This window comes from Mobula hypostoma, chromosome 15 (genome assembly GCF_963921235.1).
Source record: "Mobula hypostoma chromosome 15, sMobHyp1.1, whole genome shotgun sequence".
Classification (NCBI taxonomy): domain Eukaryota; kingdom Metazoa; phylum Chordata; class Chondrichthyes; order Myliobatiformes; family Myliobatidae; genus Mobula; species Mobula hypostoma.
The window spans coordinates 67,465,056-67,492,528 of NC_086111.1; the positions used below are offsets into that span (position 1 = coordinate 67,465,056).

Here is a 27,473-nt window from a genome sequence, read left to right on the forward strand (position 1 = left end):
AACATCACCAGGGTCTAACAGAGCCAATAAAAGACATTTAAGTAACTCGGAGCCTTCTGCTTCCTGATAGCCGTATCGCTGAGGACGTTATTCGTGGAAGTATACGTCTGCTTCAATCACTCATCTCAACACAGTTGTGGTTATCCGCAGGGTAATTATCGCTGACATTAACAGATCAGCGTGACCTCATTTGATGGGTCAGGTCCCATAATCTATTCAAATCACTTCAACAGAACTACGCAGTCCAACAGTCCAGCAGTCCAACCTGAATCAGAATCAGGTTTATTATCACAGACATACATATGTTATGTTGTGGCAGCAGTTGTGCAATACATTGAAAACATTATGGTAAGTTACAATAAGGGAATGAGTAATGCAAAATATTGAGGGGGGTGTTTGTGGAAGGTTCAGAAATCTGATGGTGGAGGGGAAGAAGCTGTTCCTAAAGTGTTGAGTCTGTGTCTTCAGGTTCCTGTAGCTCCTTCCTGACGGTCATAATGAGAAGAGGCCATGTCCAGGGTGATGATAGTCCTTAGTGATGGCCGTTGCTTTCCTGAGGCACATAGAAAACATAGAAACATAGAAAATAGGTGCAGGAGTAGGCCATTCGGCCCTTCGAGCCTGCACCGCCATTCAGTACGATCATGGCTGATCATCCAACTCAGAACCCTGTACCAGCCTTCTCTTCATACCCTGTGATCCCTTTAGCCACAAGGGCCTTATCTAACTCCCTTTTAAATATAGCCAATGAACTGGCCTCAACTGTTTCCTGTGGCAGAGAATTCCACAGATTCACCACTCTCTGTGTGAAGAAGTTTTTCCTCATCTCAGTCTTAAAAGGCTTCTCCTTTATCCTTAAACTGTGACCCCTCGTTCTGGACTTCCCCAACATCGGCAACAATCTTCCTACATCTAGCCTGTCCAATCCCTTTAGGATTTTATATGTTTCAATAAGATCCCCCCCTCAATCTTCTAAATTCCAGAGAGTATAAGCCTAGTCGATCCAGTCTTTCATCATATGAAAGTCCTGCCATCCCAGGAATCAATCTGGTGAACCTTCTTTGTACTCCCTCTATGGCAAGAATGTCTTTCCTCAGATTAGGGGACCAAAACTGCACATAATACTCTAGGTGTGGTCTCACCAAGGCCTTGTACAACTGCAGTAGTACCTCCCTGCTCCTGTACTCGAATCCTCTCGCTATAAATGCCAGCATACCATTCGCCTTTTTCACTTCCTGCTGTAAACAACTGGGGTCCCAGCACAGCCTTTAGAAGATGTCCTCAATGGTGGTGAGGCTAATGCTCGTGGTGGAGCTGGTTAAATGTACAACCCTCTGCAGCTAACACACAATAGGCTTTCTTAGCCACCCTGTCAACTAGGAATGGACCCCTAGATCCCTCTGTTCCTCCACACTGCTGAGAAAGATTGTTTAGGACGGATGCATGTGCATGGGTAATGTCCTCAATGGAAACAGGTTGTCACACAGCTAGGATTAGTATAGATGTGTGAACAGGTTTACAAGGATGTGGTGTGCAGGAGCCTGATTCTATGCTGCACAGAGTCTCTGTGACTCTAACCACCCGGTGAAGATCCCAGTAGTTTAGCATTGATGGCTCCATTTGTCTCGCACCCTTTGTACTTGGCATAGTTAGTGATTGAAGGTGTAGCTCATGGATTTCTGCACACTTCTACAAAAGTTTCTACAGATGTGTAGATGTGTGATGGAGAACATTCTGACTGGTGGCCTCGTTTGGAGGCTCCGATGCACAGGATCGCCAGAGGCTGCAGACAGTTGTTGACTCAGCCAGTTCCATCGCGAGCACTTGGCACTCCACCATGGAGGACATCTTCAAAAGGCTGTGCCTCAGGAAGGCAGCATCCGTAATCAACCCAGGGCATGCCCTCTTCTCATTGCTACCATCAGGAAGGTGGTACAGGAGCTTGGAGACCCACACTCAGTCTTTTAGGAACAACTTTTTCTATCTATCTACTATATCTGACCATCTACCTATTTGTCCATTTATTTATTTATTTGTTTATTTATTATTTTGTGACTTTATGTCTCGCACTACTACACATTTCACAACACGCAGAACGTCAGTGTTAGTAAACCTGATTGTGATTCTGATTGACGTGAGGTTTGACGGGTGCCCTTTGCCATTCTGCTTCCAGAGCCCCTTTCTGTCATGCAGCTGCTTAAATGGCAAGCTTTATATCGTTGCTTAGGGCATCTTGCAGTGTGCATTGTGTCTCCTTCATCTGCCCATCCAAATAAGGCTTACCTGTCTCTCAGGACTCTGGCGTGCTTGATTCATCTCCCTCTAGAGTAACCAGAATCACTGGCATAGATCGTGAAACTTGTTGTTTTGTGGCAGCAGTACAATGCAATACATAGTAATAATAAAAGCTGTAAATTACAATAATATATATACACATACATCTTATTATATTTATAAATATACTGTATATTAAAAAGTTAAATAAATAAGTAGTGCAAAAATAGAAAAAGTATTGAGGTAGTGTTCATGGGTTCAATGTCCATTCAGAAATCGGATGGCAGAGGGGAAGAAGCTGTTCCTGAATCATTGAGTGTGTGCCTTCAGACTCCTGTACCTCCTTCCCGATGGGACCAGTGAGAAGATGGCATGTTTTGGGTGATGGGGGTCCTTAATGATGGATACCATCTTTTCGTGGCATCGCTCCTTGAAGATGTCCTGGATGCTGCGGAGGCCGGTGCCCGTGATGGAGCTGACTGAGTTCACAATTTTCTGCAGGTTATTTCAATCCTGTGCTTTAACCACCCCACCCCCCGGCCCTCCCCACACCTACCGCACCTGTGATACAGCCAGTTGGAATGCTCTCCATGGTGTACCTGTAGAAATTTGCGAATGTCTTTGGTGATATGCCAAATCTCTATGACATTGGAGCAGAATTAGGCCATTTGCACCATTGACTCTGTTCTGCCATTCAATCATGGCAGATTTATAATCCTTCTCAACCCCATTCTCCTGCCTTCACCCCGTAACCTTTGATGCCCCTACAAATCAAGACCCTATCAGCCTCTGCTTTAAATATACCCAGTGACCTGGCCTCCACAATCATCTGTGGTAATGAATTCTACAGATTCACCACCCTCTGACAAAAGAGATTCCTCCTCACATCTCTGCTCTAAAGGGATGTTCTTCTGCTCTGAGACTGTGTCCTCTGGTCCCAACTTTTGGAAGCATCCTCTTTGTTCCATTCTATCTCGCCCTTTCAATACTCGGTAGGTTTCAATGAGATCCCCTCTCGTGCTTCTAAACTCCAGCAGTACAGGCCCGGAGCCATCAACCCAGACCTCATACATTAACCCTTTAATTTTCGGGATCATTCTTGTGAGCTGTCTCTGGACCCTCTCCAATGCTAGCTTACCTTCTCACACTCTCACACCCTTCATGGCCCCTGACACCTGGAACTTCTGCCAATCTGCTAGTGTCTTCTATAGTGAAGACTGATGCAAAATACTTATTCAGTTCATCTGCCATTTCCTTGTCCCCCCATTACTACCTCTCCAGCGTCGTTTTCCAGCGGTCCGGTATCCACTCTCATCTCTCTTTTGCACTTTATGTGAACGGACATTGTGTAGGCAGAGGATTAGTTAGGTTACCCATTTTTTTTTAGATTATGAGGATGCTCAGTCCTTGTTTATTGTCATTTAGAAATGCATGCAATAAAAATCGATACAATGCTCCTCCAGAATGATATCACAAGAAAACACAGGACAAACCAAGACTAAAACTGACAAAACCACATAATTATAACATATAGTTACAACAGTGCAAAGCAATACCATAATTTGATAAAGAGCAGACCATGGGCCCGGTGAAAAAAAAGTCTCAAAGTCCCGATCGACTCATCATCTCACGCAGGCGGCAGAAGGGAGAAACTCTCCCTGCCATCAACCTCCAAGCGCCGCCAACTTGCTGATGCAGCGCCATTGGAAACACCCGACTGCAGTGGACTCTGAGTCCATCCGAAAACTTCAAGCCTCCGACCAGCCCTCTGACGCCAAGCACCGAGCACCATCTCTGCCGAGCGCTTCGACCCTGCCCCGGCCACCGAGCAACAAGCAAAGCCGAGGACTCAGGACCTTCTCCTCCGGAGATTCTGGATCACACAGTAGCAGCAGCAGCGAAGCAGGCATTTCAGAAGTTTCACCAGATGTTCCTCCGTGCTCTCACGTCCGTCTCCATCAAATCAGGATTGTGCACGGCACCCTACTTGACAGATAACAGACATCACCACCCGAGTGGCTGCTGCGAGCTGCGTCACGCCACCATCTTCTCCTCCCGCATTTGATTGCTGGTTTAATTGGTTCAGCACAACTGTGTGGGCCAAAGGGCCTGTTCCTGTACTGTTCCATGCTCTAAATTCTAAGTAGATTTCTACAGACGCACTGTCCACAGTATCCTGACTGATCGCGTCGCCGTCTGGCGTGAAGGGACCGCCGCACAGGAGTGGAGAAAGTTGCAGAGGTTTGTGAAGTCTGCCAGCTTCATCATGGCCATCTTCAAAAGGTGGGGCTTCTTCAAGTCGGTGGCATCCGTCATTAGAGGCCCTCAGCATCCAGGGCATGCCCTCTTCTCATTACTACCATCAAGGACTACTGGAGCCTGAAGACACATGCTTAACATTTTAGGAACAGCTTCCTCCCCTCTGCCATCAGATTTCTGAGTGGGCTGTGACCCCAAGAACACGACTTCACTACTTCTGCTCTTTTTGCACTTATCTATTTCTTCTCATATATTTTTCTTATTGTAATTCATAGTACATTTTATGCATTGCACTGTACTCTTGCCACAAAACAACAAATTTCCTGACATAAATCAGTGATAATAAATCCGATTCCGATTCTGAAGTAAAGGCGACTTGGGTCCTTGATTCTAGCCTCACATCCAACACCATCAGTATGGAGTTTGTTCTTATGCTTCATTGCAAATACCCGCAGCCACACTGCTGAGCTCTAACATGCCTCCTCCTTCCCCATGATGCACTGTCAATTGGAAAGAGACCAGTCAACTCTACAGAACTATCCTTGGGGCCCTCCGTTGGTTGGGTCAACCACGGATGTTGTGTCCCAGCTGTCTACGTAATGCGCTAGCCGGGGCAGTACGAAATGGAGAGCAGCCTCCCCCATCCCCACGCAGCTGATGAATCCAACAGGACAGAAGAGACAGATACAGTTTGACACCAATGGCGTCACAGGAGTTGCCAGTCAGCATTAAATTCAATGTGAGACTGACCTTGACTCCAGATTTTTCCCATGGCATTTATTCCTGAAGCTTTGCCCGGGAGTGGGTATAGCCGCAAGGCAGCGGAGGATTGAGGCTAGAGTTTTCCTTCTCCTAGATGAGCTGCCAATCACGGGTGCCGAGCCCCATTTGCCCGAAGCAACTGGTTTTAAGGCGCCAGTAACCCACCTCTGCCCCTTCTCCTGTCAGCAGAAATAGTTCTGCCAGGCTTAGAAGCTAAACCACACAAGAAAGCCAAGAGCTGGACTTGTTTGTCTAGGGCTATTTGAGTCACACTCCATTGGGAGCATTTAATAGATAGTGGGAGCTTCTCCCCACTACCACCCCCAGCTATAACAACCTGAAGGAAGGAATATCCTTGATGGGGGCAAGGGAGGAGAATGGGGGTTGAGAGCGAACATACATTAGCCACGATCAAATGGTGGAACGAACTCCATGGTCTAATTCGTTTTCGAGATCCAGCGTGGAAAAGGCCCTTCTGGCCCTCTGAGTCGAAACGCCCAGCAATCCCCAATTTCAGCCTAGTCTACTCACGGCACAATTTACAATGACCAATGAACCTACCAACCGGTATATCATTGGAATGTGGGAGGAAACCGGAGTATCTGGAGGAAACCCATGCGGTCACGGGGAGATTAGATTAGATTAGATTATGAGGACACGCAGTCCTCTTTTATTGTCATTTAGTAATGCATGCATTAAGAAATGATACAAATATTCCTCTGGTGTGATATCACAGAAACACAGGACAGACCAAGACTGAAAAACTGACAAAAACCACATAATTATATCATATAGTTACAACGGTGCACAGCAATACCGTAATTTGATAAAGAACAGACCATGGGCACGGTAAAAAAAAGTCTCAAAGTCTCTTGAAAGTCCCATCATCTCATGCAGACGGTAGAAGGAAGAAAACTCTCCCTGCCATGAACCTCCAGCGCAGCAAACTTGCCGATGCAGCATCCTGGAAGCACCCGACCACAGCCGACTCTTGAGTCCGTCCGAAAACTTCGAGCCTCTGACCAGCCCTCCGACACTGAGCACTGAGCACCATCTCTGCCGAGCGCTTCGACCCTGGCCCCAGCAACAGGCAATAGGCAAAGCCGAGGATTCGGGGCCTTCCCCTCCGGAGATTCTCGATCGCACAGTAGCAGCGGCAGCGAAGCGGACGTTTCAGAAGTTTCTCCAGATATTCCTCCGTGCTTCTCACGTCCGTCTCCATCAAATCAGGATTGTGCACAGCCCCTACTTACAAATACGATACCATTTCGGAGCGGCCGCTCGCGCTGCGTCGCGTCACCATCTTCTCCTCCCCTCCTCACAAGCAGTGGCGGGAATGGAACCTGGGTCGCCAGTACTGTGAAGCGATGCGCTAACCACTACGCTACTGTCCAACCCCATTCCCGCTTCCATATCTTGTAGTCTAATGGTTTATTTCGCTACCCGCTTGAATCAGTCATTCTGGGAACCTTAGCCTTCTGGGATTTAAATTGTATCCAGACGGGTTGTCACAGTCAGCACAACTGTTGAAACACCTGCTGTGAAACGCATGACACTTGTTTTCATTTTCACTTTGAGCGAAGATTAGTTCATGCCCGTACAAACACTGAATTGTAATGGCAATTGGATGAAGACCGCAGGAGAAACGGGGGTGGTCTGTAACCCTCCTCCAGCTCAAGCCGTGCCACTGTGACTGCAGAAACAGGACCAAATGGAAGTCGAAGACCGCTGGCTGGAGACATGGATCTGCGAAGCTCTCCGTGTCTACTGGGGTAGTTGAAAGTCTGGTGTCTGTGTGGACAAGTCAACATCCGAGCCCACTGGAGAACGGAAGCCGATGGAGACAGCCTATCTTGGGCTTAGGGGAGTGTATAAGTGCGCGGGTGGTGGGAGGGAATTATGGTGCTTGTTTTTGGTGTCGTTTTGTCACTCGTGTCATCACACACTGCTGTACAGCAGCGAGACCCGGACAACATACGTTAAGCAGGAGAGAAGGCGCAACACCTCACACTTAAGGTGCCTTCGTCACAGCTTGGGCATCTCCTTGAGAGACAGAATGCCCAGTGCGGAGGCACTCTCCCATAATGGCCTCCCTAGCGCGTACAACCTGCTCAGGCAGTGTAGGCTTCGCAGAGCAGGCACGGCCCAAAAGGCATCTTCTATGGTGAGCTGGCTTCAGGCAAGAGAACCTTGTCTACTAAATTATGGCATCAGTGCAAAAGGTATTTCTAAATGGTAAAACTCCTGAGTTACAGAGAAAGGTTGAACAAGTTAGGTCTTTATTCTTTGGAGCGTAGAAGGTTGAGGGGGGACTTGATAGAGGTGTTTAAAATTATGAGGGGGTAGATAGAGTTGACGCAGATAGGCTTTTTCCATTGAGAGTGGGGGAGATTCAAACAAGAGGACGTGTTGAGAATTAGAGGACAAAAGTTTAGGGGTAACATGAGGGGGACTTCTTTACTCAGAGAGTGGTAGCTGTGTGGAACGAGCTTCCAGCAGAAGTGGTTGAGGCAGGCTCGATGTTGTCATTTAAAGTTAAATTGGATAGATATATGGACAGGAAAGGAATGGAGGGTTATGGGCTGAGTGCAGGTCGGTGGGACTAGGATAGGGTAAGAGTTCAGCACGGACTAGAAGGGCCGAGATGGCCTGTTTCCGTGCTGTAATTGTTATGTGGTTATGAAGAACGGTATCTGGTCCAAGGTACAAGGGCAACCGCAGTGAATAGTCACGATACCAGTGAAGGCTTGAGTTCCGAAACACACGGGTGAGGCTGGTGCAGATCACTCAGCAAGGCAACCAAAAACTGCACATGGGTCTATTCAAGACAGTAAAACAGCTTAAAGCATGTCTTCACTACAGAAGTTTTACAGCAGGGGACTGAACCAAAGCAACTGTAGTTGTGCGATTTCTTCACCTACCGTGAGAAACAACAGTGTACACAGTACCGAAACCGTCGAGGGGAAAGGGAAGTGGGACTCGTGCAGCATTTGCACGAGCAGCAACAACAGCAGAGAACACAGCAACATCAAGATTCAAAGTACATTTATTATCAAGGTATGTATGCAGTATACAACTCTAAGATTTGTCACCATGGAGCCCGTTCATAGAGAAAAAAAAATCAACGACCCTATGCGCAAAGAACAAATCGTGACAACGGCACAAGAAGTGTGAAAAACACAGAATATAAAACACCAAACCGCAAGTTATCAAAACAGTCCAGGAATATTCTGACGAAGTCCTGACGAAGGGTCTCGGCCTGAAACGTCGACTGTACCTCTTCCTAGAGATGCTGCCTGGCCTGCTGCGTTCACCAGCAACTTTGATGTGTGTTGCTTGAATTTCCAGCATCTGCAGAATTCCTGTCGTTTCCAGGAATATTCATTTCAGCTCGGCTCAGTTCAATCCAATACCACGTTGGTTGTTGACTCCAGCCTGCAGAACCTGTCCACCCCGATCTAAATCGAACACAATAGCAGCAAAAAAACGAGCGACCAGAAACCAGAAACACGCCATAACGTGAACTACAGAGTCCAGTCCACAACCACGTCAGTGAAACCTTGCCCAAGACCCAGGGCTCCGGCACCTTCCTCCAACAGCAACAAGCAAGAGGAAGAGAGAGAGAGACCGGTCAAATATAGGAACCTTCTCCCGGAGCAGCGAGCGGGAGTGAGAGAGAGAATGGTCACTCAGTCACCTTCCCCCAGCAGCGGCGAGTGAGAGCGAGAGAGACAGACCAGTCAATAGGAATTTGGCTAAGTGATCAGTGCATTAATATGGCAACATAGAGTTCAATTATGGACACTGATGGAAAGGATGTTGAACTTGTAAACGTGTTCAGGTGAAGTGTTGAAAGCTTTAGACCAGTCTGTAAATATTCTGTTCGCATTACAACCATCGGGGAGGAGGTGCAGGAGCCTGAAGACCCACACTCAGCACTTTAGGAACAGCTTCTTTCCTCTGCCATCAGCTTTCCGAACAGTCCGTGAGCTCACTGCACCTGGACCATACTCTCCATACCCCTCCCATCCACGTACTTATCCAAACTTCTCTTAAATTTTTCAAGTGAACCCACATTCACCACTACTGCTGGCAGCTCGTTCCACACTCTCACCACTCTGAGTGAAATTTCACCTTACACTCTTAACCTTTGACCTCCAGTTCTTGTCTCATTCAACCTCAGTGAGAAAAGCATGCATGCATTTACCCTACCTATACCCCTTGTAATTTTGTACACCTCTTTCAAATCTCCCCTCATTCTCCTACACTCCAGGGAATAAAGTCCAAACCTGTTCAAACTTTCCCTGTAACTCAGGTACTCAAGTCCTGGCAACATACCTGTAAATTTTCTCTTCACTCTTTCAATATTATTGATATCGTTCGGAATTGGAATCAGAATCAGGTTTATTATCACCGGCATGTGTCATGAAATTTGCTAAGTAGCAGCAGCAGTTCAGTGCAATACATAATATAGAAGAGAAAAAGTAAAATTAAATAAATAAGTAAATCAATTACAGTATATGTATATTGAATAGATTAAAAATCGTGCAAAAACAGAAATAATATATTTTTAAAAAGTGAGTTGCTGTTCATGGGTTCAATGTTCATTTAGGAATTGGATGGCAGAGGGGAAGAAGCTGTTCCCGAGTCACTGAGTGTGTGCCTTCAGGCTCCTGTACCTCCTACCTGTGGGTGACCATAACTATAGACGATACTATACTGCAAATTAGGCCTCACCAACATCTTATTCAATTTCACATACCATCCCAACTCCTGTACTCAATAAACTCATAAAACTTGCTGGTGAACGCAGCAGGCCAGGAAGCATCTATAGGAAGAGGTTGCTTGAAATTTCAGCATCTGCAGATTTTCTCGTGTTTCCCGTACTCAGTACTTTGATTTACAAAGACCAATGAGTCCAATGTTCTCTTTATGACCCTATCGACCTGTGACAAAAATAATGAAGGAAGTACAGTAATTAATAACCAATAGTTTGTGGGACTTTACTGTCCAGATGCTGTAGAGGTGAGTGTAGGTCCAGGGAGGTGGTGCCTGTTGTAGATCTGTTTCAGTGGTGGGCAAATTACAGTGGGCCATTATTTTAACAGTAACAGCATTGTCTTCACCATTGGAGCAATCCTTATAACTTTGTACATCAGATGGGCTTTGGGCATCAACAGACCATGTAAAGGAAAGAGCTTCATGCAGCGATGGATTGGATATTCACACACTGCTTGCTGTTGCAACTATATTATCATGGTAGGATGTGGGCTACAACAAGACGCAGTAATCACACTAGCTGCACAGTTGCAAGAACAAAATTTAAAAATGAGCTTTAAGGGTGTAAGATTAGCTCTATTTGTCACACGTACATCGAAGTATCGAAATACACAGTGAAATGTATTGTTTGCGTCTGATCAAGTCAGCAAGGATTGTGTTGGGGGCAGTTTGCAAGTGTCTCCACGCTTCTGCACCAATGTAGCATGTGCACAACTCACTGACCTTAACGAAAGGTCTTTGGAAACCCACACAGTCACCAGGAGAAAGTACAAACTCTGTACAGACAGTGGTGGGAATCAGTGATCAACTGTAAAGTGATTGTGCTAACCATTATGCTACTGTGCCAATTGCTACATTTTCATGAAGAAAACCTAATGGACCAAACCCATTTAACCCATTATTAGCACCTGGGGTGTCTTGTCCCCACCCTTAGCTGGTTCTGATGTGGAGCTCAAACGTTGTCGGCTGTCCATGTCCCAGAATCCACAAGCAGCTCCCAAAAGGTCCCTGAAAATCTTTGGTAGGGTCAACTCTCCCCCAGTCAAATCCTCAGTCAGTCAGTCAGTGGGTGCCGTCCCGAATCTGGGGTTGGCGGCTATGCACCTCCATCTTCTTTGATCTTGCGACAGCACCGAGTACAGCCTCTCCTCCAGTTTGCTCTCGCTGGCTGCCTTGGCACCGCCGGCCGCTACCCCCGCTGAACTCGAGCCCGAGGCCGTGTCGGCCTCCAGCCGCGGCCACTTCTTCGAGCTCGGCCCTTCCTTAGGCGGAGGCCTCAGGCAGGTCCAGGCACACGGTGCAGCGCCCATGTTCATCGTGTCTCTTCTGACTAGGTGCATAACATACGATTCGTAGATACGTGGTGAGGCTTTAATCTCTTCCACGGAAGATGGCTGTTGGCTCACAAGGAGCTCCTCTGCCCTTTGTCAGGTTTTGTTTTTTAGTCCTGCTGGGTGTCCTCACACCCTCCTCACCAGACTAAATCCGGTGGGGGAGCCGGCCCAAGTCGCCGACCACTCAACCATGGCCCCGGCCGAGCGCCAGACGCCTGCCCCCACCGAATCTTACCGAGCGTCCGGCGCCCGACTGAAAACCACGGTCGAGCGGCCAGCGACCAAACCAAATCCTACTGTTTTTAATTGGCTAGTAGTAGACAACTCCTCAGAGAGATGGGTGTCCTTCCCCACCAAAGGCGTGAGTGTGCCATGGTGTCATCATGTCATACATTATGGAGACAGGCCATTCAGCCCATCGTTTTCATTCTAACTGTTCAACATCCATTTGCACTGATCCTACACCAATCCTACTTGTACTTCTCAGACGCACATCAGCTGTTCCTGGTTCCACTGCTGTCAACCTATACGTTATAACCTTTAATTAATACTTAAGTATGGCAAAACTCGGACTACTTTGCACTTCAATGTACAGCTTCTTTTTTTAAAAATTTGATTTATTTGTGTTCTTTCTCGTATAAGTAATGATTATTTAATTTACGTTTTTCTTCTGAATGTTGTGTATCTAATGCTATGTGTCTGTGATGCTGCTGTAAGTAAGTTTTTCATTGCACCTGTGCACACATGTATTTGTGCATATGACTTTGAAATCCAGGGAGTTGGCATGATTCCCAACCAATGAAACAACACACAGGGTCTCGGCCCAAAACAACAACTCTTTGTGCCTTTCCATAAACGCTTCCTGTCCTGCTGAGTTCCTTCAGCATTTTGTGTGTGTTACTAAGCAACATTTTACATAGCAAGAAACACTTTAGTGCTGGAGGTTCTTTATCACCGATCCAAATATGTATTTCTTGTCTTTTCCCATTTCATTTCCTCACTTTGAATTGCAAATATTGTTCCCTTTATTGAAGACTTGGCTATGGTCCAGTATCCAAGGTAGCAGCAATACTGATGCTGGAAGGAGCAGAAACAAAGACAGGCAAATGAAGTACTTACGGCTAAAAAGAAACCGAATACTTTGGAAACACTCAGCAGGTCAGGCAGCATCCATGGAAAGAGAAACTGATTCAACTTTTCAGGTCCAAGACCTTCAGAGCTGATAAAGATCTCAAATCTGAAATATTAACTCTCTTCTCTCTCCACAGATGCTGTCTGATCTGCTGTTTCTATTATTTTCAGATATTACAGATTTCCAATATCTGCTTTATTTTTAGTTTTTATTTACAGTTTAATACTGCTGGATTGCATTTTGTAGAGTCTGAATGTGGGTGGCAAGGTAGAGATACATCTCTACCAAAGGAAATGTAAGGCGCTCCTTCCCTCCGCTAGCCTGCAGGTCACCCTTGGGCAAGGTGTAGCACCTGCCTAGTGCCCCACCTCACTCCTCCCCAGCATCAATCAGGGTCACGTGAAGCCATGGGATCAGGTGGTGGATTGTCGTATGAGCAGCTGGTGCATATCACAAGTCCTGGTTATGTGACCACTGACACCAGACAGACAATCTCTTAAGAGTGATACACACAAAATGCCGGAGGAACTCAGGAGGCCAGGCAGCATCTATGGAAAAGAGTACAGTCGACGTTTCGGGCCAAAACCATTCACCGTCCTGCTGAGTTCCTTGGATTTTTGTGTTGCTTGGATTTCCAGCATCTACAGATTTTTTTCTTGTTTGTGAATTTCTTAATGAGTATTGATAATGGCTGGGGTCACCCGTCTTGTAAAGACACTTCCCAAAAGAAAGCAATGGAAAACCACTTCTGCAGTAAACTTTGCCAAGAGCAATCATGGTCGTGATCGCCCATGTCATACGACACGGCACCTAATGATGATGATGATGAATGTGGAAAGACCAAAGGGTCAGAGAGTCCAGGATGGCCTGTTTCTCTCCCCAAGGATCTCTGATGTCAGATCATGTATCCACTCGCAGCTGATGCAATGTTATTCTAAGTCAGCTGGCAAATTATGAGAAGCTTTCGGATCAGATTTAGGATGGACTATTTCTGCTCAAGCGCCTGGATTCTGAGAGCGACGACATTGTGTCTGGCAAGCCAAGAATATTGGTTCAAAGCGAGTATCCTGTGTACACTCAGGGCCAGAAATGCCAGTACTTTCCTGGAACTCCAGACTTACTGTCCAGGGTACTCTTCCTTTTGTTGCATTTTTCGAGTTTTCAAAATAAAGATCAAAGTTCAAAGTCAATTTATTTTTGAAGTAAGTATGCTGTATCCAATCGTGAGATTCATTTTCTTGCGAATGCCCACAGGAAAATAAAGAAACGCAATAGGATCCGTGAAAATCCATGCATAACAAGGACAGAATCCCCGACGTGAATCCACAGGCTGCAGAGCCTGCTGAGTGAAGCCGGTCTAGGGCAACAGGGCAACAACTCTTCCCGAACTTGGCGGTGTGGGACCCAAGACTCCTGTAGCACCCGCCCGATGGTAGTAGCGAAATGAGAGGGAGAAGGGTCAAGCTCAGGCAGACGGAAGGGGCTCAGGTGGAGGATCTTGGCTGGCGTGGAGTAGTGGGGCTGACCACCAGTTCGTTTTCCACTCTCGTGCTTCGATGCTTGAATCTGGCTTAAAGTCCACCCCAACGCACTTTCTTCCAGCGATGGCCATCCCTGAGGTTCTGAGGGTCAAGTTCAGGAGATCATAGAATCGCATTTTGTGTAGGTGGTTAAAAAGTTTGTTTCTTAAAGGGAAATTACAGGCTGTGGATGCATGAATTATAGTCCAGAAGAAGTAAATCTGTGGAATATTTGGTGTTTTGTGAGCTGCCTACAAAATGTCACTGTATATCACCAGTGCCATCTTTAAAAATGGTCTTAGGTTTAACAAGGAATTTACTTTCAATTGCCTTGGAGCTCATTGAGCCAGCTTGCTTCATTATTTACTTTCACCACTTGACGGAAAGGATTCTCCAGCCAATGTGGCAAAATCATTTACTGTCAAATTCAAGGTCAAATGTTGACTTCATTGTCACATGCACAAGTACGTGTATGCACAGGGGTGCTGGATCCTGGTGTTTTTGTAATCCAGAGGTCCTTTGGAAGTCAAGAAAAAGGCATAAAACTTAATGATTACAGCTATTAAGGACGAAAGGGCGGCGAAGTGGAGGTCTCTACCAAAGGAGGTGTGAGACGCTCCTTCCCTCTGCTAGCCTGCAGGTTACCCCTGGGCAAGTGTAGCACTTGCTTAGCCCCCGGATCAGGGTCATGTGAAGCCATGGGGGCAGGTGGTGGGTGGTCGTATGAGCAGCTGGTGCATATCACACATCCTGGTTATGTGACCACCGACGCCAGGCAGACAATTTCTGAAGAGTATTGATGAAGGCTGGGGTCACCCGTCTTGTAAGGACTCTGCCCAGGGAAACCACTTCTGTAGAAACATTTGCCAAGAGCATTCATGGTCATAGAAGGACCATGATCGTCCACGTCACATAATGAATGAACGGAACATGACTGAAGAATGAAGACAGAAAGACAAAGGGGTCATCTCATTCTCTGATTTGAGATAATAAAATAGCCAGATTTATGTGGCATGACATCTGCTGTAGAAAACCAAGGAGCTTCTAGAAAAATACAGAAACAACTGCATTGTAATTACTGGAAAACTCACTGAACAATTACATGTATATGTATAAAGCCACAAGCAAGCATAGAAAAATTATAAAGTACAAGGAAAATAATAATTTTACATCTTAATCCAACAGGGGCAAGAAAGTCTTACTTGCAGTAGTTCTTACAGAAACATCAAATACACTTGCTATTAGAGACAGAATTTACAAGAAATTTGTGAATTAAACACAAATATTAAAAACTACTCAAGAAAGAACATAATTAGAACAAAATAAAGCCCATTGTAATGTAAAATGTTTCATAGTGGTCATATTGTTACTGTACTGGGGTATAACCAAGTATGTAAAGTGATTGGGGTTGTGAAGGTTGGTTCAAGAACTGAATGGTTGAAGGGAAGTAGCTGTACATAGACATACAGAAGGTAGACATGGGTAGGAAAAGGGAGGAGGTCCTGAAGAGAGCATATAGGGATTCTATATTCCCTATAGAGAATATATAGGAAGCTGGGAGCTGAAAAGCACAACCTCCAGGGTAGTAATCTCTGGATTGCTGCCTGTGGCGCTCCAGAAGGGGTAAGAATAGGATGGTCCAGCAGATGAATGCATGGCTGAAGAATTGGTGCAGGGGCTGGGTTTCTGGATCACTGGGATCTCTTCTAGGGAAGGCATGACCTGTACAAAAAGGACGAATTACCCTGAACCCGAGGGGCTCAATATCCTTGTGGGTAGGTTTGCTTGAGCTGTTCGGGAGGGATCAAACCAAATAGGCAGAGGGATGGGAACCGGAGTGACGGGGCTGAGAATGGGGCAGTTGATATACAAGTTGATGCAGTGTGCAGTGAGACTGTGAGGAAGGACAGACAGATGATCGGGCAAAATTGCAGTCCGTGGGGCGAGTTGAAATGCAGCATGGGGGCAAAATGGAAAAGGGTGATGAATATAGGAGAGAGGGGAGGAAGAAATACAAGGTGTTAGGTGAAACCAGATGAGGGAGGGATGAAGTAAAGAGCTGGGAAGTTGATAGGTGAAAGAGATACAGGGCTGGAGAAGGGGGGATCTGATAGGAGAGGACAGAAGGCCATGGAAGAAAGAAAAGAGGGAGGAGCACCAGAGGGAGGTGATGAGCAGGTAAGGTGAGAGCGGGAAATGGGAATTGGGAATGGTGGAACACCCTGCAGGGGTGATAGTAGAGTCAGACACAATAGGGACATTTAAGAGACTATTAGATAGATACATAGACAAAAGAAAAATGCAGGTCTATGTGGGAGGGAAGGGTTAAACTGATCTTGGAGTCGGTTATAGGTCGTCACAACAACGTGTGGCCAAAGGGCCTGTACTGTTCTACGTTCGGTTCAATAAGGTCTCTCACCACAAAATTCTCAAATGCAATAAATTCTGGCATTGCTCGTGACTCCCTTGCCCTATGTACAAAGTTCAAAATAAGTTTATTTCAAAGTACATATATGTCACCATACACAACCCTAATATTCATTTTCTTGTGGCCATTCGCAGAGACACGATAGAATGAAACACAATGAAAGACCGAAGGCAACAGGACAAACAACCAATGTGCAAAAGACAGCAAACTGTGCAGATACAAAGGAAAAAGAAACTAATGTAAAACACGGCTTTTCACTGTGTTTCTGGGCATGTGACAAAATAAACCAATTGCAATTCCAATATCGGAGTGAATTGGAAAAGAGAAGGCAAAGAGATGGCTATGTGCAGGCATTAAGTTTTGCCATTTTAACTTTGACTGCTTATTCATTTCCATAGATGCTGAGTTCCACCAGCATTTTGTGGACGTTACTCTGGATTTCTAGCATCTGCAGAATCTATTGTGTTTTATGGAAAAGTGCCTGTTAAACTTAAGAGATGAATCACAAACAGAAGAGTTTCTGTAGTTGCTGGAAATCCAGAGCAATGCACACAAAATGCTTGAGGAACTTGGCAGGTCGGGCAGCATCCATGGATCATGTAGCACCATGGTCCTGAAAAACGTTGTCTCGTTTTTACTGTGTACTGACTTGACTTGAAATGAATGAACTGTCGACGACTCAAGGCCAAGATCCTTCTTCAAGACTTGTTTCGGCAGCATCTGCGTGGTAAACATCAGAACAGCTTTTTTAGAAACACAATTAAGTTAGATTTATTTATAAATAACATGAACTTCCAAATATGCAATGAAATGCACTGTTTGCACCAACAACCAACACAATCTGAGGATGCGCTTGTGGTCGGTCCTCAAACGTCATTCCGCCGCCAACGCAACCTGCCCACAAATATTCAGCAGAGCAATTCGCTGCTGGCAATCAACAAGCAAAAACAGCAAAACATCCAAACATCCTTTACCATCATCACCCCAACAACACACACACACACACGCACACACACACAGGCCTTCAACCCCAGGACCTGGTCACTTCCTGCCATAACCAACAAGAGACAATCTGCAGATGCTGGAAACCCAAAGCAACACACACAGAATGCTGGAGGAACTCAGCAGGCCAGGCAGCATCTATGGAGAGTGAATCTGTGTGATCCTGAGGTGAATATAGGTTCACCACTGAGATACTTACTGGGGGGAATGGGAGGGTGGTGGTTGATGTTCCACTTGCTCCGTGTCGCACGTGCCAAATTTTGTGTGACAGCAGAGCATTTGAGGGTTGATGTGTCTGATTCATTTTTGCTTTTCCTTGTGGAAAGGTGGGATTTAAGGGTCAATGATCGTGCTGCCTTTCTTTTCTTCCTCTTTTCATTTTTGGTTTCATGGCTGTCTGGAGAATTGAAGAATTTCACAGTTGTATACTTTGGTAATAAAGTGAACCTTTAAAGTGGCAATTTAAAGGGTGAAGGAAAAGTGCAGAATGGGAGGGCTCGAGGAGTTTCAGAGCCTTGGGCTGCGTCTGAAGATTTTGTTTATTTATTTAGAGCAGGGATTCACGGACCCCTCAGTCAATGGTGGGGGTCCATGGCATTAAAAAAGGCTAGCAAGCCCTGATTTAGAGAGACAGCTTGGTAGCAGGCCCTCCCAGCCTAACAAGAATCAGAATCAGGTTTATTATCACCGGCATGTGTGGTGAAATTTGTTAACCTAGTAGTTCAATGCAATACATAATATAGAAGAAAGAAATAAAAATAAATAAATAAATACATCAATTACTCTATATCTATATTGAGTAGATTAAAAATCGTGCAAAGACAGAAATAATATTTATTTAAAAAGTGAGGTAGTGTTCACAGGATGGAAGTCCATTTAGTAACCGGACGGCAGAGGTGAAGATGCTGTTCCTGAATTGCTGAGTGTGTGCCTTCAGGCTTCTGTACCTCCTACCTGATGGTAACAGTGAGAAAAGGGCATGCCCTGGGTGCTGGAGGTCCTTAATAATGGACACTGCCTTTCTCAGACACCGCTCCTTGAAGGTGTCCTGGGTACTTTGTAGGCTAGTACCCAAGATAGAGCCGACTAAATTTACAAACCTCTGCAGCTCATTTCAGTCCTGTGCAGTAGCCCCCCGCCCAGTCCCATACCAGACACTGATGCAGAGTGCTACGCTACTGTGCCGTTAATGACTGAAGAAACTAGATGGGATGAATAGCCTCATTCTGCTCCTGTATCTTATGGTTAAGGAGACTATTGTGTTCCATTCTCTTCTCAGCCTGCCCTAGGTGACTGATTCAACGAACAGAACCAGTGCTGTGTTGCAGTTTAAGTTCTATATTCAGACTCTGGTTCCAGAGCAGAGGTTCAATCTGCAACGAACATGAAAATGCATTCAGTCTCCATGACGACCGGGTCACTGTTACCTTGTGCTGGGCTTCAGGTGCAATTATAGATTCTTTTTTTGCTTGCCACTTTTATGAATCAACTCATGCATCAGTACACTGCAGTCTTTACAGCAACAATACCTGCTCTTTATATCCAGAAGATCTGACCCGGATTGGTGCGATCTATAACTCTGCTGTTAGCACGTGAGCTCCTGTTACATAAACCGAGCGAAAGAAGCTCGGATAGATCTGAGGGTGAAACTATAGAAACGTCTCTGAAGGGTTTTGACAACAGGCCTGGACCAGCATCAGGAATAATAATATGCTGATCTCATTGCCAGCAAGATGTGCCACAGCTTATTTTGAATAGAGATAGGTGTAGGCCTGATTACTATTTTCACCCTTAAAATGCAGCTGTTACCATTATCGTTAAATGGAGAGAATTTGCATATTTATAAAACTTCTGGTTTCAGTTTGACTAAGAAGACACAGCTGTGGGTATAAGCAGTTTTATTTGACAAAGAAGGCTCTGAAATACAACAGTAGATTAGAGTTTGGGTATTGGATAGGAAATATTTAGAGCAGTGGTTCCCAACCTTTTTTTAATGCTATGGGCTCCTACTAGTAACAGAGTGGTCCGTGGACTCCAAGCTGGAGCCCCTTGGGTTAGAGGGACATGAACCCAAAGCAGATAACTTCGATAGATGCACAATGGAGAGTGTCTTAACTGGCTGCACCACGGCCTGGTATGGAAACACCAATACCAGTCAAAGTCCTCCCTTCCAGTGAGCACATTTACAAGGAGCACTGCCGCAAGAATGCATCCATCATCAAAGACCCCCACCATCCAGGAAACACTCTCTTCTCACCACTGTCATCAGACAGAGGGTGCAGAAGCATTAGGTCCCATATCACCAGGATCAGGAACAGTTATTACCCCACAGCAATCAGTGTGGATAACTTCACTCATCACAACTCTACAATCTACAGATTCACTTTCAAGGACTCCTTAACAACTTTTATTCTCGGTAGTGATTTATTTTTTGAATTTGGGCAGTTTGTCTTCTTGTGCACATTGGTTGTTTTGTCAGTTTTTGTTTCTGTATGGTTTTTGTAAATTCTACTGTATTTTTGACGTTTTCCTGTAAGCGCCTGCAGAGACAGTCGAGATAAAGAGAAAAGGCAGTAAACAGAAGAATTCACAGATTCCTAAGGAGTGAGTACCGGGTGATCATAATCATTTAAAAAAAAAAGCAGAAATGTCTGGCTACGTCGGGAAAAATCACAAGTTTTATTACAGAAAACATAACAAGGAGGATAATAATTCAGTCATAATGGAATGATGGATACTTGATGGGCCAAATAGCTTATTCTACTCCTTTGTCTTACAGTCTTAGCACTGTTTCTGGGTTTCATGCGTGGTTGCATTTTGAAAAACAGAGATGTGAATAAAAGGAGGCAGGGATCTGAAACTCACTGCCTGGAAGGGTGCAGGAGGCAGAAATTCTCACTACGTGTTGATACTGGTTTATTGTCACGTGTACCAAGATGCGGCAAAAAGCTTTGTCTCCATGAGTCCAGGTGGATCATGCCATAACAAGTACAAATGAAATAATAATGCAATAATATGATTATTAGACACCTCCTGTACCTGATAAAGTGGCCACTGAGTGTATCTTCATGGTCTTCTGCTGCTGTAGCCCGTCCACATCAAGGTTTGACATGTGCATTCAGAGATGCTCTTCCGCACACTACCGTTGTAACGTGTGGTTATTTGAGTTACTGTCGCCTTCCTGCCAGCTGGAACCAGTCTGGTCATTCTCCTCTGACCTCTCTCGCCCACAGAACTGCCACTCACTGGATTTTTTTTTTTGGTTTCTCACACCATTCCCTGTAAACTCGAGACTGTTTTGTGTGAAAATCCTAGGACATCAGCAGTTCTGTCACTGAGATCACATTCATTCCCCATTCTGAGGTTTGGTCTGAACAACAACTGAACCTCTTGACCACGTCTGCATGCTTTTATGCATTGAGTCGCTGCTGCGTGATTGGCTAATTAGATATTTGCATTAACAAGCTGGTGTTCAGGTGTAGATAATAAAGTGGCCACTGAGGGTAGCGTTACTCTTACAGGGAACGTGCAGCCCAGGTAGATGAATAAAGAGCAAGGGACATGACGAGGTAGATTGCGAGATGAAGAATTCATCTTTGGAATATCAGAGATCAGTTCAAGAGTCTAGTATCAGAAGGATAGAAGCTGTCTTTCAGCCTGGTGGTACGTCCTTCTAGGCTTTTGTATCTTCTGCCCAAAGAGAGGTGGAAGAAGAGAGAATGACCATAATGAGAGGGCTCTTCGATTACATTGGCTGCTTTCCTGAGGTGGTGGGCTGTGTCAACAACTTGTGCTCTTGGGCAGAACAATTGCCGTACCCGGCCGCAGGGAGGTGGGATTGGGCTGGCACCTACATGGAATGGCTCCCTTCCGCATTGTAAATTTTCTTATGATTCTCTTCTTTAAAAAACGGTTTGGGTATTTTTTTTATTGAAAACAGAAAATGATGGAAACCTTCAGCAACTCTTGCAGCCTCAGTGGAAAGAGAAACAGATAAATATTTCAGGTGTAAAAAGGGTTTCTATTTCAGCATTTTCACATTGCATTTCAGATTTTCCAATTTCCAGTTCTTCTAAATTTTGTGAAAATATTTCTATGTTGGGACATGCATAACAAAAACTCCAGGGAATGTTTCAACATCTCTGGCAAGCCTGCACTCATTTCCCAGCTGGGAGTCATCAGGTGTATCGAACTGCATTAAATCTTAACCACTCCCTACGCCCTAGAGTTAGACGTCAATATAATACTTTAAACCTCAATGGTTAACATCAGTCAAGACCAAAAGAAATCATTGTTCAACAATGGAATTCTCTGTGGTCTATTTAACTGATTTCTCAACCACCTTGATTCTGAGGTTCATGAGGTGATCCATGGATTTTAAAGAGATTTAGAGATTAGCTTTCTTCGTCACATGTAAAACAATACTTACAGTGAAAGGCATTGTTTGTGTTGAATAAAAACAGCAAGGATTGTGCTGCACAGCCCACAAGTGTTGCCATGCTTCCAGTGCCAACATAGCTGCCCACAACTCACGAACCCCAACCATGTGGCTTTGGAATGCGGGAGGAAATCAGAGCACCCGAAGGAGACATAGCCAGTCATGAGTAGAATGTACAAGCTCCTTACAGACAGTGAGGGGAATTGAATCCCGATCTTAAAGCTGGCGCTGTAAAGCGAATCGCTAACCGCTACTCTATCGGCCACCCTACAGATACCATAGCAATGTTTTGGATGGACATCTGATGGAATAGAGGGATAGGCACCATGCACAAGGAGGTCAGAGTAACCTGACTGGCATCTTGGTTGGCACAGGTATCGTGGGCTGAAGGTCTGTCCCCATGCTTCACTGATCCATGTTTGATGTTCCGATTCCCTTGTTATAGCAAGGATGTACTGTTGAGGCTTTCTACAGCACTGGTGAGGCCTCACTTGGAGTACTGTGAGCAGTTTTGGGCCCCTTATCTAAGAAAGGATGTGCTGACATTGGAAAGGGTTCACAAAAAAGATTCCAGGATTGAAAGGCTTGTCCTATGAGGAGTGTTTGATGACGTTGGGCTCCTACTCACTAGGATTCAGAAGAATGAGGGGGGAATCTCATTGAAACCTATCGAATGCTGAAAGGCCTTGATACTGTGAATGTGGAGAGGATGTTTCCTATGTTGGGGGAGTCTAACACCAGAGGACACAACCTCAGAATAGAGGAATGTCCATTTAGAAAGGCAATGAGGAGGCATTTCTTTACCAAGAGGGTGCGGAATCTGTGGAATTCGTTGCCACAGGGAGCTGCGAAGACCAAGTCATTGAGTATATTTAAGACAGTGGTTAGTAGATTCTTGATTAGTTGGGGCATGAAGGGATAGGAGGAGAAGTCAGGAGATTGGGGTTGAGAGGGGAAATAGATCAGCCATGATGAAATGGCAGAGCAGATTCGATGGGTCAAATGGCCTAGTTCTGCTCCTATATCTTATCTTCTTATGGTCCTCCAGGAAGGACATGGAAGCTTTAGAGAGAGCGCAGAGGAAATTTATCAGGATGCTGCCTGGTCTAGAGGTCATGTGTAATGAAGATACGTTGAGTATGCTAGACTTTTCTCTTTGGAGTGAAAGAGGATGAGAGGTCACCTGCTTTCTTTCTTTGGCTGTTTGAAAAGAGAAAAATTTGGCTCGACTTGGCTCCATACTGTCTCAGAGTATCAGTGTGGTTCATGCAGTTTGGTTCCCAGAATTTGGCTTTGAATGATCGAAAGGGAAGACCATTACCATTGGGCTAAATTGACACTATCAGGTGTTGTGCCATCGTCTGAACCTGCTGATGTTTGGTATCATTTCAAGAGATTATTGGCCGGATTTTCAAAATTGGGAGACATTCCTCTTTGGAGTGAGGGGGATTGAGAAATGACTTGATAGAGGTGTACCAGATGACAAGAGGCATAGATAGAGTGGACATCCAAATACTTTTTCCCAGGATAGGTAGACTTCACACTGGAAAAGTGTGAATGATTCACTTTGGAAAGTCGGCTTTAAAGCAAAATGCAGGGTCAATAGTGTGGAACAACAGAGGGATCTTGGGGACCACGATCAGAGTTCTCTCAGGTTTGCTGCGCAATTTGATAGGGCGCTTCAGAAGGCATATGGTGTGCTGGGCTTCATTAATTGCGGAGATTGAGTTCACGAACCACGAAGTAGTGTTACAGCTCTATGAAACTCACTGCAGACCACACTTGGAATATTGCGTTCAGTTCTGGTCGCCTCATTACAGGAAGGATGAGTTAGCTTTAGAGAGGGTGCAGAGGGGATTTACCAGGATGCTGCCTGGATCAGAGAGCAAGTCATGTGATGATATGTTGAGCGAGCTAGGGCTTTTCTCTTTGGAGTGAAGAAGAGTGACTTGATAGAGGTGTATACGATAAAATGCATAAATAGAGCAACAACCAATGCCTTTTTCCCTGGATAGTTACGGGTAATATGAGAGAATGTACTTTTAAGGTGATTCGAAGAAAGTATTGGGGGGAGGGGGGTGATATCAGAGATAAGTTTTTTGCACAGAGTGTGGTAAGTTCCTGGAAGACACTCCTGGGATGGTGGTAGAGGCAGGTACATTAGGGACCTTTAAGAAACTCTTAGATAGGGAAATGGATGAAAGACAAATGAAGGGCTAGGCAGGAGGGAAGGGTTAGATTGATCTCAGGCTACGTCCACACTACATATTTGAAATTTGAAAACGATTGTTGCACGTTGTAGTGTAGACGAGATAAACGGAGATATTTAAAAACGCTGTCATGACAACACCACAACAACACTGCTTTTTCTGCTTCTGCTTGGTACTGCGCAAGCACTGCCGGACGGCTGTTAGAACGCACAGTTGGTGTGAACGGTGTGAGAGTTAAATTGTAAAGTAAGCTTTTTTGACTACATCCCCTGAATTGATTTGATTGAATCTATCTTAAAAAATATTAATGTCAGAAATAGTGTGCAGGTCTGGCGGCAGAAGATTCCACTCTCTTGTTGATCTTGGGTAGAGGACGGCTTCATGCGTGTGTTGTTTACTTTATTGTTTACGTTAATAGCTTGTTTGGAGTTAAACATCTCCACGTTCTCCACTGCTTTGCTGAATTTGTAGTCCTTTGTAACTCGCAGAAACAGCTCGACTTCATTGTCTGTCTAAACGAAGAAGTCCGGTCTGCTTTTCCCAGCGGAGGTTTTCTTTGTATTTCTTGAAGACATTGTTGAAAACTTTCTTTCGCTTTAGTTTTTGACCAATGGAAATAGCACAACGCCGCCAAGGAAACGTAAATATTATACCGTTTCCTCTTCACTTGTTTTCTGTAGATGTGTCTGTGCATGCCCAGTAGGAGTACATTCGCCCAAATATCCATTTTAATGTGAACAGAGATATTTTGAAAAACGTCTAGTGTGGACGCCTGTCGTTTTTACTCGAAACCGGCATTTTCAAAATTATTCGGTCTAGTGTGGACGTAGCCTTAGATTAGATCTTAGATTGTGAGTCAGAAGGCCTGCACGGTGCTGTGTTCTGTGTTCTACCTTCCCTGGACCTTTACAAGTAATACAGTTCCAAAGGGGACCCTTCAGTTCTTCATGATAGGACCCACTCTCTGAAATAACTGCTAAATTAATCCCATTCCCTCACACTTCCCCCTCAAATGCGCATATTTTATTTCCAAAGTTGTCACTAGTTCTGCTACACCATCTTTTCAAACAGTGGAATAGATATTAGAGCCACTTATGGCGTTAAACTAATTCTCCTTACCTTGTCTCCAGTTCTTCTTTACAAATTACATCTGTGCCTTCTACCTAGTTATCTTGTTTCTGATCCCTGCCGATGCCCTGACTTGCATTAAGTGGCCCGAAGCTTAAGCATTCTGAGCTCTTAACGAATCTCAAGATATCTTTCTGTGCATGTTTACAGGGCGATGTGCTTGAATGTTTATAGAGCAGACTCGATGGGCCAAATGGTCAAATTCTGCTCTCAACGTCCTATGTTTGGTTTCTGTTCAATCTCCAGCTCCATCATGGGCACAAGTCCTTCCTACCATTAAGGACATCTTCAAAAGGTGATGCCTTGGGAAGGGGGCATCCATTACTAAGGACCCTCACCACCCAGGACTTGCCTTCTTCTCATTACTACCATCAGGAAATAGGTACAGCAGGGTTTCCCAACCTTTGGGTCCACAGACCCCTTGGTTAATGGTAGAGGTCCATGGCATAAAAAAACATTGGGAACCTCTGAGGTACAGAAACCTGAAGACCCACGCTCACTGTTTGAGGAACAATTTATTCTTCTCCACCATCAGTTTTCTGAATGATTCATGAACCCATGAACACCACTTTGTTCTTTGTCTTTGTTTTTATCTATTTACTTAGTAATGAGTAATTATTTTTAAGTCTTGCATACTGCTGCCGCAAAGCATCACAACTTATATCTATGCCAATAAACATGATTCTGAGTGAAGCTGTAGGAATCTGTTTAAATATGCTTTGTCATCCTGACACCATAAAATAGAATAATGCAAAGTTATGGCACGGGAGAGGGCGATTTGGCCCTTTAAGTCTGTACTAGGCACAGAGGTGAAACCCAACCTACCACCACATCCCTAGTCAAGTTCGGTGAGGTACAGGTGTAATGAAAAACCTGCTTTCAGCAGCATCTCAGGCAAGTAGATTCAGACAACATGCAGAACAATGGTTATGGATAAATTATGTGTAAATTACATCAGACAGTGAAAAAAGTTCGAGTAAAACCAGATGTTTGTGTAAAAAGCACAAAGATAAAAGGAGCTCCCTGGTGTTCCAGAAAATGGTCCATCAATTGCTTATCAAAGTAATTTTTAACTACCTTTCAGGTATTTGCCTGCACTACCTCTTCAGACAGTGAGCTCCTGACCCTCACCATGCCCAGGGGGATAAGAAGTTCTCCTCTACTTCTTTCATCCTTCCATCTGCTATAAAGATCTATGGAGGAATCTAGGCCCTTCCTGTCAAAGCCTCTGTAACGCTGAGGGCTGTGTGTACAGCATCAATAATACTCTAGCAAGTGCTCCTTCTCGCATCCTGTGCTACCTTTTTTAAGCACGTCAGCAGGGGATCAGCGTGCGGTGTTCAGAATTCATGCTGCCAAGTGCCATATGGAGCAATGCAAGCCAAATTGGTCACAAGCTGTCCTCCTTTAATTCACAAAATCTTCATAACCTGGTTTACTTCCAGTTAGTAAATCACATCTCTTCAAGCGTCAGGAGAACAGAAATGATTGTTCATTTTGCTCACCAGACCCAACGCAGTGTTAAAAAAAAACACAAACACAAGAGGTTCTGCAGATATTGGAAATCCAGAGTAATGCGCATAAGATGCTGGAGGATCTCAGCAGGTCATCTGGCGACCTTTTAACCAATATTTTCATTTAATTTAATTTACTACTCTTTCAATCTTTTCTTTTTGAAGTTTTAGATTTGATCGGAAAGTCTTTCCTTTTTTTTGGTCGTATCCTCAAAATGGACTGCCTAGTCCCTTTTTTTGTTTCTTTTTGTTTTATATAGTGTAGTGGATTTTTTTCTCTCTCCATTTAAAACTCAATGTTTTCTTTCCTCTTCATGAACTGATAAGAGGAGAATTGCTGTTTTCATTTTTTTATTATATATTTTATACCAGCTTAACAATATGTTTTTCTATCTTAATCTTGGTTTGTATTGTTACTGATATATATATATTTGTGATAATTCTCCTCTTGATTGTATTTATGCTCCTTTTAAATCAATAAAAAAGATTAATAAAGAAGAAGGGTCTCAGCAGGTCAGGCAGCATCTATGGAAAAGAATACTCAGTTGACGTTTCAGGCTGAGATCAGGACTGGAAACCAATTTCCCCCGGGATCAATAAAGTATGACTTTGACTATGAAAGAAAGGAGAAAGACGACAGAATAAGAAGGTGGGGGGGAAGGAAAGCAGTACAGTCTCCAAGGTGATGGGTGA

The 27,473-nt window shown here is 44.7% G+C and overlaps 1 long non-coding RNA gene across 1 annotated transcript in view; it reads left to right on the plus strand.

The window, feature by feature from the left end:
* LOC134357124 (uncharacterized) overlaps positions 1–27,473 on the plus strand; it is a 135,693-nt gene that overhangs the window by 55,328 nt on the left and 52,892 nt on the right. The window lies entirely within an intron of this gene.